Genomic DNA, 17,512 nt, shown 5'->3' with positions numbered 1-17,512 from the left:
TTTTAGTTCTTTTTGACTGATCAAAGTGTTTGCACTTTGTAGATGTGAACAGTCTATCAACAACTTATGAATGACTTCATAAGGTTTAATTATGTTCACTTTTTGTTCTTTGTTATTTGAATTTAATTTTTCAATGACATCAAAGTTGCATTTGTAAGAACTATTATTTTTTCCTTGAGTAACTTGAACAGTAATGAGTTACTCTGAATTATAATAGTTCTCAGTTTTGTTCAATAAGCCTAGTGAGTCGATTGTGTTATTCCTAACTAGTTAAATGTATATGGATATAAGACAACTTTATTGAATTTCTGGAAGAATATGAGCAATTAAAAAGCTTATTTTATAATGTAACATTTATTTTTGAATCTTAAATATCATTTTGCTAAAGATTAAGTACTTCTGCTTTTTCCTGAATTACTAATTTTTGAGGATATAACTGAAAAAGGAAAATTACTAACATGTAAGTCATTCTTGTAACAGTTTTTAGCCATCGTTCAATTGAAAAGTTGAAGTGAGGAAGAGATATAAGTGAGAATATAATTAAACACAAACATATATACAAGATCTAAATATGGTGGCTAACTTTAATGATTTCTCCCTTATTTATTATAACCTATTCAAAGGAATACCTTTTGTGTATGACAAGTAATATGTCTGGTTGAAGTTTTCACCAATATATTTCAAGATCATGAAAATTCGGTTTCACTTTTCATAAGTCTAATTTGTATAACCACACAAAGGAGACTGGACAAACGATCATTCGAAACCCGCCTTATTCCTGTGTGCGTTCATAAAGTTTGGATCATTACTTTCCAGCTAGGGGATATAACCATAATGTAGAAAAGATCAACATTTTGAAATTCAGTCACCAGGATTTAGTAGTGAACATGTTCCAAATCATATTCACAACATGCCTACCATATGAAAATACACGAATTTTACTGTTACAGAACCAAGATAAAGAATGGAGACTACTATCTTCATAAGGACACCATTTCAATATGCTTTCCTCAAATGCTTCTATTGCAAATGCATCTTTTATAATTCCTTTTCTGCTGTCTTTAATGAGTAACATGTGCTATTTGGGGTGCAGAAATTTTATTGATGTCAATGTGGCCCATAGCACTTTGAAATTCCCTCTTCTTTCATGATATAAAGTTGCAAGATGTATTTTTAAAGTGTGAGGTTAATACATGAATGTATTTACTGGGATTCTGCTTCCAGGTTAGATGCAGTATCTGGAAGAAGTAAAACAACATTAAAACTGGCCATAAGTAAAAAATCATCTCTTTATAGCAACAGAAACCAGATGATATAATAAGACCTGAATGGGCTCAGATTTTTGAGAAGGAATATTCCTGGGGATGAGAACTAAATCTTACAGTCAATTTTCCCCAAACAAATTGTGTAAATCTGAAAACAAACAACAGTCTTTTGTTAGGATCAGAGTAACTTCAGTAGACTTTGGAAGACTGGAGGATTCAAGCTTAGGACCAGTTTCCCCCTCAGGGCATTTGGCAAACGCAGAGCAGCTCAGGGAATACTAAAAATTGAAGTGGAAAATTCTTGAAAAGCAGAGTAAAGTGTTTCTTGTTATATGAAGATTAGAGTTTGGGATTTCCATAGGAAGGAACTATAGAGGATATTCTAAATTCTCAAGTGACAATTCTGTAGGACTAGATATTTACCAGGACTTCAAAGAATCTTGAGTGAGCCCAGTGCCTGTTTTATGACAATTTGTTTAGATAGGGCTCTGTGAAGCTACCAGAAGAAAAAGTGAGCTCTTCCTGGAGGAAGATAATATCATCTTGATCCTGAACAGTTTTTTTATGTAAATATGCAAAATTCAGCAACAAATTAGTAGGTTCTTATGCATGAATATGTGCACATGGGTACACATAATCATACAACTGGATGGTACAGATAAAACAGCAAAAACATAACCTTCCAAAATGCATAGATGATCCAGATATTAGAATTAATTGATACATTAAACTAAGTATGCTAATGTGCTAAAAATAAGGAACAATAGAGAAAATAGATATAAAGTGGATTTCATGCAACAATTGAAAATTTTAAATGGAAAATAATTCTACAACTGAAAGATATAATGTCTGATATAAATTAGTTTATGGTTAATGTCATCGACATTAAGGAATACAGTATCAGTGCATGCAGTTGGGTCAATATGAAATATACAAATGCAAACAGAAAATATAATGAAAAATATAGAAACAAATATTAGTTACATGTGGGATATAATGAAAAACTCTAACATACTTATTGGAATCCTAGGATATGAGAGCACAAGAGTGGGTAATAAGCAATAATTAAACAGATAATGACAAGATTGATAAAATTGATTCCCCTTCAAGTTTTTCTTATTTAATAGGTACAACTAGGCATATTGTAGGAAAGTTGCTCAAGACAATCTAAAAAAATTTAAAGCAACCCCATAAAAGTGATCTATTACTTTTAAAGAAGCATAAGTAAAATGGAGATCTTTTTAACATAAATCAATGAAACCATTAGGCAAAAGATTAATGTCTTAAAGGCCTGGGAGAAAATTATGTCCAGACTTAGAATTCTATTACTAGAAAACATAACCATCAAATAGTATATTCTAATGTGTTTTGGTTTCAAACAAAAATTGAATTAATCAGTCACATCTGCACTAAAAGAATTACTTCTGGTAAAATTTAATCCACAAAAGGAAAACAGTACTAAAGGGATCACAGAATTGTAGGAAGAAATAAAAAGAGACAGTAAGGGTAAATGTAAGTGAGTACTGATCTAATGTTGATTTTCCTAGGCAATCATGGTAGTTTCTTAAAGTATTTAAAATATATATGACCTTTAAATTCATAATAGCAAAAACATCAAGGTCCAGATATAAAATTAGATATTTCTAAGGTTCCAAGAATTTTCTCATGAATGTAGAAACAATTTGTGGTAGATTTTTGTAGAAAAGAGATGTATCCTGTAATTTAAAAATAACAAAGAAAGTAACTGAAGGGGATTTTTTAAAAATAACAAGCATTTCAGTAATCCAAAGAACAAAACCTTAGGAGTAAATGGAAAAATATTTAAATTTTAAGTGTAGATTAAAAGATATTAGCTATTACATTAATTATAATTGGATTAAGTAATTCAATTAAAATCAAAATTCTCATACTAGATTTAGGAAAAACTCAAATATATGCTGTGAAACAAATGTGTATGTTTGAGAGAGATAGAAAACAAAGATTGAAAGTAAAAAATGGGACAAGACAGAGTGAATCTCACCATTGTGCATATCCACAAGAAATTAATAAAAAAAAAACTGAGTAAGTGGCTGAAAAATCAGTTGAGGGAAGGGAGCAGGGCTGAGGGAGGGAGGAGAAGGGTAAGTACTCGGGACTGAATTACAACATGATATAATCCATGCTTTTATAATTTTGTCAAAGTGGATTCTAATATGTATAACTAAAAAAAGAGTCAATTGAAAAGTGGGATAAGGTGTTTAATGCAAACAATAGCTAAAATGAATTTAGTGTAGCTATATTCACATAAGAAAAGGGAGACTTTTTGGGAACATTCTGAAGTCTTTATTTAGCATCAGATTGATTATTTCATTATAACACTTGTTAACTTTAAGATGCAATTAAAATAGTTTATGGGCAGCTACCTAAGACCCCCTGGATCAGAATCTCAGTCTGGGGTTTGGATAAATACTATAAGATTAAGTACCCCAATTAAAGAGGCAATGCTACCGTATAGTAGGTCTCCATACATGTTTTAAGTACACAAGTACTGAAACTTTAAGGAAAGATTCATTGCTAGTGTTGAAGAAAGCTGTTTCATAATAATAAAAAGGCAAAGAAATATACAGAAATTGTGAAGTCCAAAATTGAATATTTCTCCATTTGCTAACTACAAAACATAAAAAGTGGTCTACAAAGTAGACAAACCACAACCATATTGGGAGACTTCATTAAACTCTCTCCATTCCTAACAGAAAAAGAAGACAAAACACACACACACATGAACGTTGAAGTGCTGTACAAAACAAACATCATATTCAAATACACTGACATACATAACACACTAAGCCTTTCTTTTTACATGCATATGAAATATGAAAATTGTCTATATTCTGCAGCAGAATAAGGCCAGAATTAAACTATGACAAGAAATCCCCAAATGCTTCAAAATTAAATAACAAATCCATGACTCAAAGAAGAACACAACAGAAATTTTCAAATAGTTTGAATAGTTTCCAAATCAAGAACTGATATATCAAACAGAACCTGGAAACTTAAAGCTTTAAAATCACATATTAAAGAAGAAAGACTAGAAATCAATAATGGACACTTTGATCCCAACAAACTAGAAAAGGAACAGCAATTCAAATGTCAACAATGAGGGTAGTAACACAGCACAAGCAGAAATGAATAAAATAGATGAAAAGATACAATAGAGCAAAATGGTAAAACAAAGTGGGTTCTTCATAATTAATAAAATTGAATTTTTTTAGATTAATCAAGTAAACAGAGGAAAATACCAATTGCCATTTTAGGAGTAAAAAAGAAATATCACTATTAACCCTATAGGCATTTTAAAAACAAAAGTAGATTTTGTGAACAATTTTCAGCCAACATGGGGTATCTTTGTACCCTATGATAATTTTTATGTGAATAAGAGTGTTCTTTATAGTAGTCTATAGTTTTAAAAATGGAAGCCTTACTCTCAAAATAAACCCATGACAAAACTATATGAATTAAGACAACGTGGTATTGCAGGATAAATAAACAGAAAAATCAAATACTTGGGAGCAAAACTTAGATCACCTGATTTATGACAATGAGGACACTTCAGAGTTAGTGGGGAATGGATCATCTTTTCAATAGATGGCATAAAAGCATTTGGAAGAAACTTTGGCTCTAACCATAAGTATTTAAAAACATTAACTTTTAGTTTGATTACAGCTTTAGATAGGAAACGTATAGTAATTAATCTTTCAAAATATACAAGAATATTTTGTGACCTCTGTATATGCAAAGATTAAATAGATCACAAAAAGTGGTAACCAAAAGTGAAAGGTATTTACAAATCATACTAAATTAAAGAAAGTTTGTTGATCGATGATACCATAAGAGAGATTAAAATACAAAACAGAGTGGAAGAAGATATGTGTAATGTATTATATGAAAAAGGACATAAACTGAGGATATAGAAGACACTTCCAACAAACCAATAAGCAAACAGCAAATGCCCCAATACGAAAAATGAAAAAATACTTGAACAGGCACTTCACAAGAGTGTGTCCTAATGGTAAATAAACATGTGAAAAATGTAAATAATTTTGTTAATCACCAGGGAAATACAAATTAAAATTACAATATGATATCATCACACACTCACTAGAGTGTTTAAAATTGAAAAGACAGTATTAAATGTTGACAAGTATATGGAGCAACTGGAACCCTCATACTTTATTGGTACTAGAAAGACTACTTTTGAAAAATGTTTCACAGTATGTTTCACACTAAATATATGTGTACAACTGAATGCACAGCAGTGCAACTCACACAAAGATATTCAGCATAAATACATAGTCACCAACATAAACATAGCATACACACTGGCATAAACACATACAAGAAGGCATACAAGAACGTTCATAACAATACTACTGGAAAAAGGCACAAAACTAGAAAAACACTAATGTTCATGAGCTGAAGAATGTACAAAAATCATGGTGTATTATACATAAGACTATCACAAAGCAATGAGGATAAAACAAATGAGAATGACATGACAGAACAATATTACAAAAACTATAAAATTTTTGAGAAAGAAGACAGATATAAGAGAGCAATAATATGTATAAAAGTACAAAAAAAAGTCAAAGAAATTTATCACAATAAAATTCAGGATAGGGCTTATTTTGGGGGGAAAGTTAGTAACCCAAAAAATAGTAGGAGAGGACTGCCTGAATTTGGATAGCATTTGGTTATTAATCAATATCCTGTTTACAAGAGTGTATCCATACCTTAAAATTCACTGAGTAGTACACTTAGCATTTGTGCCCTTTTGTGAAGATATATTTTAAAATTAATTTTTGCAAAACTTTAGAATTTGCAGATATCCACTATCACTTATTTTGTGAATAAGATCATATTATGAAAACACAAAGAAAGTTCCTTCATGTACTAAAAAGGTAACTTTATGGAGAAGATTAATATATTAATATATCATGCTCTTAAAAGTATTCGCTCACTGGAAATTAACTCAGCAAACGTTTCAGTAGAACTTCTAATAACAGGGAGATACAATTAAGGTAATTTTGAAACCTAAAAGGAAATTGATACACAGCAGAATTAGAATTTGGAATGAAACGGCGAATACTATATGCAATAGTACATATGGACGCCTGGTGGCGCTGCAGGCTAAGCGTGTGAAAAATGAGCTCTGCCTTTGCCCTGGACGCCATTGAGCTGGGAATCAAAATTCACAGAAAGCTCACTAAAAGAGGGGGGCGTCTTAGGTAAGCTTCAGGAGACAGATCTTCACAGGAAGCATCATTCCAAGTGCGTGTCAGAAAAAACATATTTAACTCAAGATTATTCAACCAAATCTTCTCAGTGGATTGTACACCGAGTTGAAGAAATAGCACCTTCTGAACCGGTCTGAACAATGGAGGCTGTGCTAGAAAAGTCACCTCAGAAAAGGCAAGTTATTTTTCTTGTTATGCTATTGTTTTTGTGGGAGGCTGACTCTGAGGCAATTAGGTATTCCGTGCGAGAAGAAACAGAAAGTGGCTACTCTGTGGCCAACCTGGCAAAAGATCTGGGGCTCAGGGTAGGGGAGCTGGCCACTCGGGGTGCGCGAATCCATCACAAAGGCAGCAAACAGCTCCTGCAGCTCCATGTAAAGACTGGCGATTTGCTTCTACAGGAAAAACTAGACCGGGAGGTGCTGTGTGGGGCGATAGAACCCTGTATATTGCATTTCCAACTGTTACTAGAAAACCCCGTGCAGTTGTTTCAAGTTGATGTGCAACTGACAGATGTAAATGACCATTCTCCAGAATTCCTGGACAGGGAAATGATCCTTAGAATCCCAGAGAGCGCCCAGCCAGGGACTGTGTTTGCTTTGAAATCAGCTCAGGACTTGGACATGGGTAGTAACAGTGTTCAGAACTACACAATCAGCCCCAACTCCAATTTTCGTGTTGTTACTCATAATCGCGGAGATGGCAGAAAATATCCAGAACTGGTGTTGGGCAAAGCTCTGGACAGGGAGGAAGAGCCTGAGCTCATTTTAACCCTCACAGCGCTGGATGGTGGGGTGCCACCCAGGTCTGGTACAGTCACAGTACGCATTGAAGTGGTAGACATCAATGATAACACACCTGAATTTTTACAGTCCGTGTATGAAGTACAGGTTCCTGAGAACAGTCCCATAAACTCGTTAGTTCTTATTGTCTCTGCTCGAGATTTAGATGCAGGAACATATGGGAGTGTAGCCTACTCTTTCTTCGAAAGTGATGAAAATTCTCAACCATTTGTAATAGACGAAATAACAGGAGAAATTCGTCTGCAAAGGGCATTGGATTTTGAGGTAACCCAACATTATAACGTGGAAATTGTAGCCACAGACAGTGGGGGCTTTTCAGGAAAATGCACTTTGGCCATAGAAGTGGTGGATGTGAATGACAATGCTCCTGAACTGACCATGTCAACACTCAGCAGCTCTATCCCAGAAAACTCCCCTGAGACTGTAGTTGCCATTTTCAGCGTTTCTGATCCAGATTCTGGGGATAATGGTAGGATGGTCTGCTCCACACAAAACGATCTCCCCTTCCTCTTGAAGCCCACATTTAAGAACTTTTACACCTTGGTGACAGAGGGCCCGCTGGACAGAGAGAGCAGAGCCCAGTACAACATCACCATCACAGTCACCGACTTGGGGACACCCAGGCTGGAAACCGAGCACAGCATAACCGTCCTGGTCTCCGACGTCAACGACAACGCCCCTGCCTTCTCGCAGACGTCCTACACGCTGTCGGTGCGCGAGAACAACAGCCCCGCCCTGCACATAGGCGGCGTCAGCGCCACAGACAGAGACTCAGGCAGCAATGCCCAGCTGACCTACTCGCTGCTGCCGCCCCACGACCCGCACCTGCCCCTCGCCTCGCTGGTCTCCATCAACGCCGACAACGGGCAGCTGTTCGCGCTGAGGGCGCTGGACTTCGAGGCCCTGCAGGCGTTCGAGTTCCGCGTGGGCGCCACAGACCGAGGCTCGCCCCCCGCTGAGCAGCCAGGCGCTGGTGCGCGTCGTGGTGCTGGACGACAACGACAACTCGCCCTTCGTGCTCTACCCGCTGCAGAACGCCTCTGCGCCCTGCACCGAGCTGGTGCCCAGGGCGGCAGAGCCGGGCTACCTGGTCACCAAGGTGGTGGCGGTGGACGGAGACTCGGGCCAGAACGCCTGGCTGTCGTTCCAGCTGCTCAAGGCCACGGAGCCCGGGCTGTTTGGCGTGTGGGCGCACAATGGCGAGGTGCGCACCGCCAGGCTGCTGAGCGAGCGCGACGCGGCCAGGCACAGGCTGGTGGTGCTGGTCAAGGACAATGGCGAGCCGCCGCTGTCTGCCAGCGTCACGCTGCACGTGCTGCTGGTGGATGGCTTCTCGCAGCCCTACCTGCCGCTGCCGGAAGTGGCGCCCGAGCGCGCGCAGGCCGACTCGCTGACAGTCTACTTGGTCATCGCCCTGGCCTCGGTGTCGTCGCTCTTCCTCTTTTCCGTGCTGGTGTTTGTGGCGGTGAGGCTGTGCAGGAGGAGCAGGGCAGCGCCGCTGGGTGTGTGCTCTGTGCCTGAGGGCCACTTTCCTGGCCACCTGGTGGATGTCAGTGGCACCGGGACCCTGTCCCAGAGTTACCAGTATGAGGTGTGTTTGACAGGAGACTCTGGGAGTAGTGACTTCAAGTTCCTGAAGCCAGTATTTCCAATCCTACCTCCTCAGAGCACCAGAGAAGAAATACCGTAAAATACTCACTTTCTGTAGTACTTTGGAATCTATTAGACATCTGATTATTTTTTTGGTGTTCTCTATCATTACCCATCATTCAGATTAAGAGTTTGAGTAGGTCATGGAGGAAATTTTCACCTTCAGATATAGCTTTGATTTGCCATCTGTAATTATTTGTTAGCTGACGTTTATTTCATCTGATTTGGGGAAAATCAAGTTTATTTTATTGAATTTATTTACTGCCATTCCATCTTTGTGTATGGGTTTATTTTTCCTGAGATGATTTTTCTTCTTTTTTATATTTTTCATGATAACCTGTCTTAATCATTCAACTGTTAAATGTATTTTTCATATATCCTACTCATTCTGCTTCATCTCACTCAAAGGATTTTTATGCTAAATTGAAAAACGTTTTATTTTATTCATTTTGATTGTTTTTCAAAGACATATGTATGATAGTGAGTTCAGTATGTGAGAAAACATAATAGAATGCAACAATATCTACTCTTCTCTTCCAACTTTGTGCCCCATTGGCTAAAATTTTTTGCTAAAATTTTAATTGCAGTATAGCATATTAAAGGAGACAATATTCAGTTCAATGTATTTTCACATCATAAATATAGTTAGCACCAGCAACATGAGAAAATGAAACATTTGTTTTGCACTCTATGCAAATTACTCCTTATAATCACTTCTAACCCAAGTATAAACCAATATGATGACTTTCCATAGCATAGTTTTGCCTCATTTGAATTTATATAAATGGAAGAATAGAGCATGAACTACTTGTGTCTAGTTGCTTTTACTCAAAATTTATGAAATTTATTCCCATTGCTGCTGTTAATTATTTCCTTTTCATTGTTGTATTGTAGTTCACTCTATGAGTATATCAAAATTTATTAAATATCCTCTAGACATATGGGTTAGTGCAACTTTTGACTATTATGAATAACACTGCTTTGAATGTTTTCCTATATGTCTTTTGACAAGATGAATATACATAGTTCTTTTGGACATGTGTACTAAGGGGTAGAATTGCTGCTCATTTAGTCAGTACATATTCACTGTTAGTAGATATTTCAGAATAATTTCCCAAAGTGATTTTGCCATTTATACCATTTGCAACATCTGGATGAACCCATTTATTCACATTTTTGCCAACACCTGGTATTGTTTGTTTTTTAAATTTTATCCCATTAGAAAGCTTTTTTAAAACTTTTCAAAAAAACCTCTTACAACATTTGCTCCCTTAATATTAGTTAATGTTCATACGTGTTATGGGTTAAATTGAGCTTGTATCCCTGCCACTTTCATATGAAATCTGAATTCCTACTACCTCAGAATGTGACCATATTTAGAGATGGGGCCTATAAAGAGAGATTTACATTATGTAGGCCCTAAACAAATAAAACTGTTGTCTTTATAAAAGGAAATTAGGGCATGGAGAAAAGACAGAACAGACACATGCATGCACAGAAATGGCAGAAATGGTCATGTCAAGTTGCCAGAATAAGATCATCATCTACAGGCAAGAAGAGGGGCTTCAGAATTTTAAAAATTCTTGATCTAAAACTTCTATCCTCCAGAACTATGAGAAAATAAATATCTATTATTTAAACCACCCATTCTCTGGTATTTGTTATGGCAATCCTACATATTAGTAAGAAATTTTTCAGATTTTTTTTTCTGTAGATAATTTACTGTTATGATCACTGGGTACTGCACTTAAAAATAACTTTATTTGTTATTTACAGAGACCTATAGTACTATTTTGGGTACTTCTCTTGTCAAATTGAAACCTCCATTTCTTATTCATTAATGATAGCACTGGTTTTTTATTTTGTATGAGTGAAATGGAGACATTCTTATTCTTTCTTTTATAATTTTCAATCTCCTTTAGTGAACTGCTAACTTTAACCACATCTTGTTTATAGATATGTTTTAGAAACTGAAAATACATATTTGAATTTCACTTTTAATGACAATATAAATTATTAATTCACTACAACCAAAGCTACCAGGAACACAGTTTATCAAAACAAAGTTGGGATTATTGACTCGTTGCAGTAATGAAAACTGTAGAAATAGGAAACCGTGGTTCACCTTAGTAACAGGGTTACTTTTGTTCTACTCATAATGGAGTTCTAGGATTTGGTTTGTGATAGGAAAAGTGGCAAAGGGTTTGAGGAAGTATGGGTTAGCTCTGGATTGGATGCTTTAAGAAAATGGGAATTTCATTGAGAAAGTGAGGAGAACAAAGTGAAATGAAAGTATAATTGGTGAAGAAGCAGCATTTACTCATTCGCAAGGCAGTGGAGGTCTCTGGTATTGTTTTGGTTTGAATAATGTTCTTATTTTGATCTCTGCTCAGCCATGAAGTCATTTTATTTTGATGTTTCTTAATCAGAATCACAAAGGTCTTTTTTGGTGTTGGTGTTGGGTGAAATTGTTCATGTTCGGTAGGAGATCTGGACTCACCTGAGAGTGTCAGGCAGCTCCTGGTTATTAGGGGCGATTCTTTCTCAAAATATTGTTTGGAGTAAGGACTATCATACTTGCTCCTTGGATCTATGGTCGTGTTTCCTGTGTCAGTGAAAACAGAATATTCCTAACATTAAGATCAAATAGATTCACCTTTTAAACTCCATGAGTTGACTTTACCTTGTGTTCCCATTTTTTTTTCAAAATCTCAATCATGAATTCAGCTTCACATACTTCCTTCCTGGTGCCCTCTACCTTTTTGCTTCTGCTAAAATTAAGTGATCTCTGTTTCTGTCCAAAACTTTCCTCAGGTCTTCATTCTCTCCTAGTTTATTTCATTGTGTGATGGGACCCTCATCCCCTTTCCTTTTTCATTCCCTCCCTTTGCTGTAGTACATCCTAAAAGAGTATGTACAGAAAAAACTTACTATGTCTTACGTGCCTGAAAATGTATTTAGTTTTTCCTCATACTTGATTGATGCTTCAGTGAGATAGAGAATACTTGCTCTGAATTTTAAAATAGTCTTTTGACAATTTTATAAGACATGTTATCCAATCTGATACTTGATTCTTTTTATTCTCTCTTCTCTCTCCTACATATATGAAGTTTGTAAGTTATATGTATATATGATATATGTAATTTCTGTCTCCTTTCTTCAGTCTCAAATTTTACATTTTTCTCTATTAGGCAGTTTGAATTTCACAATAATGTCATTATCTTTTTATTCATTTTCTGGACATTCATTTTCTGATGTACTTACGTATTCCAACAATTCATATATTTTCATCTCAGAGATATTTCATTTCTACCATTATTCCCTTAACAATTGTATACATAACTCTGTATTGTTATTTGAGACTTGAGCTTGTCAGATATTGAACATTCATAATTATTTCTCATTGTGTCTTATATTAATGTTTTATTTTTTTAGTTCCTTCTACTGAACTGTTAATTTTGGTATCATATTTAAATCCCTAGGAACTTCGTTATTTGATTGAGAATTTTCCATGATATCATTCCATATTTTTCACAACTCACTGAATTATCTGTTTCCTACAGAGTTCATTTTTTCTTATTACTTTTTATTTCATTTATTTTATTGCTCTTCTTTTGTTACATATTCTGGTTTTCATATATCTTGTGAACCCTGGTTATCTGTTTATATATAAGAAAGAACAACAGATTACTTGCAGCAGCAGCTGTTTTATATAAATTCTCTGCCTTTGTATTACAAGGTGGGCTCCACTCAGGCCTCTGTTGAGTAGAAATTCTGACAGGGTGCTCTGTGAGAGGCAGTGCTGGGCAGGTTTAGAATGTCAGCTGTGACTTTATGGCGGGTTGGGATGAATGGGCAAGGAGATCTTTTCAGAAAGTGATGCATGAAATGCCTAAATGCAAAAGGCTCTAATCTAGGATTCCAAAATCTCCACTAATGGTTTTTAGTTCTTCTCTAGAAGATTCCTTCGATTTCTTTAGAAATAAATGGGTCTTAAGATTTTTGAGGGTGATCTTGAGAAGAAATAATAATTATTAAACTTTATTATGTAGTATATAAAATGTATACTATATACTTTATGTATTTGACTATTTATGAATTCATTATACATATTTTACTTAATCCTTCAAATAATGGTATAATTGGTATTCTTTTTTAGAGTGAACAAACTGTAATATACAGAGGTTAACCAGTTTGACGAACATCATTATCTTAGTCAGTTCAGGCTTCTATAATGAAGTGCTATAGACTCAGTAGCTTATAAACAGCTGAAATTTATTTTTCACAGTTCTGGAAGCTGGCAGTCTGAGCTCAGGGTGCCAGCATGGTTGCATTCTGTTGAGGGCCCTCTTCCAGATTATACAATGCTGATTTCTCATTATATCCTCACATGCCAAAAGAGTGTGAGAGTGCTTTCTGGGGTCCCTTATATAGGGGTACTAGTACCATTCCTAAGAGATCTATTCTCATTACCCATTTACTTCTGAAAGGCCCTGTTTCCTAATACTATCATATCAGGAGTTAGGATTTCATCAGCCATCTAGCTAGTAAGAACTAAAATGATAATTCAAATCCAGGCAGACTGACTCCAGAGAAATTATTTTCTTCTTTGATTTTTCAATTTTTCCTATTTTGAAATGTATTAAAATTTCCAAAAAGTGTATATAATGTATATATTCAATTTAAAATAAGTAATAGTAAAATTATCATCCATGTATCTGCTTAATAATTAGAACAATGCCAAGTGAACGTACCTCTTGGCTCCCATCTTAACATCTTTCATATCTATGAAAAAAAATCTTGTCTTAATTTTTAAATTAATTATTTGTTCTTATTCATAACTGCAGTTGATATGCATAAGTTCTTCGGTAATATGCTGGCTAGTTTTGTCTGTGTTTGCAATTTATATTAATGTATTCATGTAGTGTGAAGGTGGGTTTGCATTTTTAAATCATGATATTGAATTCATCCATGTTAATGCAGTTTTTCGTTGCTTTAGAGAATTTTCTTGTATAAGTACAGTTTTACTTCTAAATTCATTTTACTCTTGATTGATTTTTTAGTTGCTCTGAATTTTGTCACTGTGAACAATAGTGATAGATTCTTGAAAATAATTCATCGTGTACTTTCTTCCATCATGCACTTTTAAGCAAGAGTTCCTTTTGGGTGCCTACACATCAAGAAAGGTATTATTTGGGTCATATCAAGAATCAGTAAGATATTAAAGTGAATGTAATAGACAATTAATAGATAACTTAGTGCCAAGATGATAGAGTAGTTAGAATTATCTGAAAGAAAATTTCAAAACAGATTTAATGAAGTGCTTCAAAAAGTAGTTATGAACATAGTTGAAAACATGAAAAATAGAGTTTCAACAAACAAATGTAAACTCTCACAAAAATAGAAAATATAAAGGAATACCAGTGGAAATTTTAGAAATCAAATATACAATAATTGAAATAAGAAACCGCAATGGATAGATTCAAGAGCAAAATGGAGAGGATAAAGAATGAATTAGTGGACTTGTAGAACAATGGAATTTATCTAATCCGAACAACAGAGAAAATAGACTGTAAACAAACAAACGATGTAAGGAGCCCAAGGGACAATAACAAAAGAGGGAACATTTGTGTCATTGAAATTCTAAGAGAGAGGGAAATTGAAAAGAAATAATGGCTGAAAACTTTCCAAATTTGCAAAAGACAAACTCAGAGAATCAAAACTCCAAATGAATCTCAAACAGGATAAACCCAGAGAAATCCACACCAAGAGACATCATAGTCAAATATCTGAAAACCAAAAGCAAGGGAAGTATCTTGAAAACAGTGAGAGAAAAATGACACCTTACCTATAAGACAATAACAGTTTGAATGACAGTAGATTTCTCCCTCAGAAACCATGGAGGTTAGCTGGCATGGTGGCACATACCTGTTATTCCAGCAACTCAGGAGGCTGAGGAAGGAGAATCACAAGTTCAATGCCAGCCTCCACAACTTAGTGAGATCCTGTCTCAAAATAAAAATTAAAAAGGTCTGGAGATGTAGCTCAATGGTAGAGTGTTCCTGGGTCCAATCCCTACCAGTTAAAAAAAAATTCAAATGCTGAAATAAAAGAACTGTTAACCCAAGCTCTGATACCCAGGTTAGATATCCTTCAATCAAAGAATCTATTGCCAGTAAACCTACCTATAAAAGAGGGGCTAAAGGAAGTTCTCTACACACAAAAGAAACAATATCTTTTACAATTAATTTCTTGCAGGTGTACACAATGGACTGTGGTATATTCATTTATGTACATAGGATAGTTATATTAGATTTATTCCACTGTCTTTCTTTTTCCAATCCCCCCTCCTTTCCCTTCTGTCCCCTTTGTCTAATCCACTGAACTTCCATTCTCTACCCCCAGACTATCATGCTAAATGAATAAACCAATCCACAAAAAGTCAAAGATTGAATTTCTTTCTGATATGTGGAAGGAAACAACTTTTAAAACCACCACTGAGAAAGAAGAAAGAGCACAAGAATAAACATATATGTAAATAAAATAAGACTTTCCTCCACCTTTTGTGTTTTCTAAAGTATTATTTGGTGGTTGTTCGAAATTGCTTGATGTGATTCTAAATGTACATGAAGGAAATATCTAAGATGATTATGTTATAAATGAAAAGAGTAAGGTAAGGTAAGTTCTCTACACTTTAAGTGGTAAAATAATGATTCTAGGAAACTAACTCATATATATATGTGTATATATATATATATATATATATATATATATGACCTAGAGCAACCAGTAAAAAAGATATACAAAGTGATACAATGAAAGGCATTGTAAGATGAAATTATAAAGAAATGTTCTAATGAACAGATAGGAAAAAGAAAAACTGAAGTTCAGAGGTAAGTCTTTGCTTAGCATGAGTGAGGTCCTGAGTTTGAGCCCCACCACCACAAAAAACACAGCAAAACAAAACAAAACAAAAAAGCAGAGATCAAACAGAAAAAATAAAATGGGGGTTGGGGATATAGCTCAGTTGGTAGACCGCTTGCCTTGCAAGCACAAGGCCCTGGATTCAATCCCCTGCACCACAAAAATAAATAAATAATATAAAAATAAAATCACAGGCTTAAGTTCTAATAAATCAATAATTAAATGTAAATGGTTTAAACACACAATAAAACAAAGATACTCGAAGAATGGGTTTAAGAAATCAACTATATACTCTCTACAGAAACTTCAACTATGATGATACAGGCAGACTAAAGTTAAAATGGAAAAATATAATAATATTAATAATAGTAAAGCAGGAATGATATATAAATGTCAGATAAAGTAGACATCAAAGCAAAGAAAATTAACAGAGGCGGGATGGGACATAATACAATGATAAAAGAAGAAAATGTAGGAATCCTAAATGTGTATACAGCAAAGCTGCAAGATGTGTGGAGCCAAAGCCGACAGAATTGAAAGGAGAAATAGACAAATCTACAATTGTAGTTGGAGACTTCAGTGGCCTTCTCTCATTATCTAATTGTTCAATGAGGCAGAAAACCAGCAGATACAGAACTTCACAATAACATCAACCAATGACAGCTCATCTCTATTTATAGAATATTCCATCTAACAACCCCAGAATACAAATTTTCTTTTCAAATGCTCCCAGAATATATACATGATAGACCACATCCTGGGTTATAAACATACCTTAACCAACTTAAAACTGAATCAGGCAGAATCAATTCTCCAACCCAATGGACTTGAACTAAAAATCAATAAAGGAAAGGTAAACAGAAAATATCCACTTGGAAACTTAACACACTTCTTAATAATCCAAGAATCAAAGAAGTGGTCTTGAGTGAAGTTTTAAAATTCACTAATTTTAATGGAAATATTAATGCAGATTTGAAGATTGTTCATGTGCGGGGCTTTGGGTATATGGAAAATCTCCTTGCCTTCTGATTTATTTTTTTCTGAGAGAATAAAACTACTCTTTAGTCTATTGCTTACCTCTCATATAGCAAACTCTATGACAAGCCTATATTAATTACTAGAATGTGGTATTGCAGGATTAAACAAATAGAAAAATGGAATACTTGAGCTGACATGTGGTCACCAGATTTAAGATAATGATATCACCTTAGAAATAATGGAAATCATCTTTTGAATAAATGGTGCAAAATAATTTGGGTATTTACATGAAAAAAAATGACCCTAACATTATTTGCTTGAAGAAAGTAATTTAAAATTGATTATAGCTTTCAACATGCAAAGTATAGTTATTAGCTTTTTAAGATATATATAAGAAAATTTTTATACCTTGTATTATGTAAAAGATTTAACTAGTACACACAAACTGTTAACTTTAAATGAATTATGTTGATAAATGAGACCAAATTAAAGATTTATTGATCAATGTCACCATAATAAATTTTAATACAAGCATAGAACCCAACTACTATGTATAGTCATTAAGCTTTTAAAAAATATAAAAAATGAAATAATACAGTGGGAAAAGATATTGGCAATA

The 17,512-nt window shown here is 34.8% G+C and overlaps 1 protein-coding gene and 1 pseudogene across 2 annotated transcripts in view; both read left to right on the top strand.

Annotated features, from left to right (window-relative positions):
* The window catches only part of LOC306664319 (uncharacterized protein), a 116,612-nt gene that overhangs the window by 39,694 nt on the left and 59,406 nt on the right, over positions 1 to 17,512 (top strand).
* On the top strand, positions 6,357 to 10,545 carry LOC306663810 (protocadherin beta-5-like; annotated as a pseudogene). Its single transcript has one exon. The product of its transcript is annotated as a protocadherin beta-5-like (transcript).

Source organism: Sciurus vulgaris (genome assembly GCF_902686455.1).
Source record: "Sciurus vulgaris genome assembly, chromosome: 6".
Classification (NCBI taxonomy): domain Eukaryota; kingdom Metazoa; phylum Chordata; class Mammalia; order Rodentia; family Sciuridae; genus Sciurus; species Sciurus vulgaris.
Note: the sequence above shows the minus strand (reverse complement) of the source record. Positions and strands in the feature narration are given on the sequence as shown.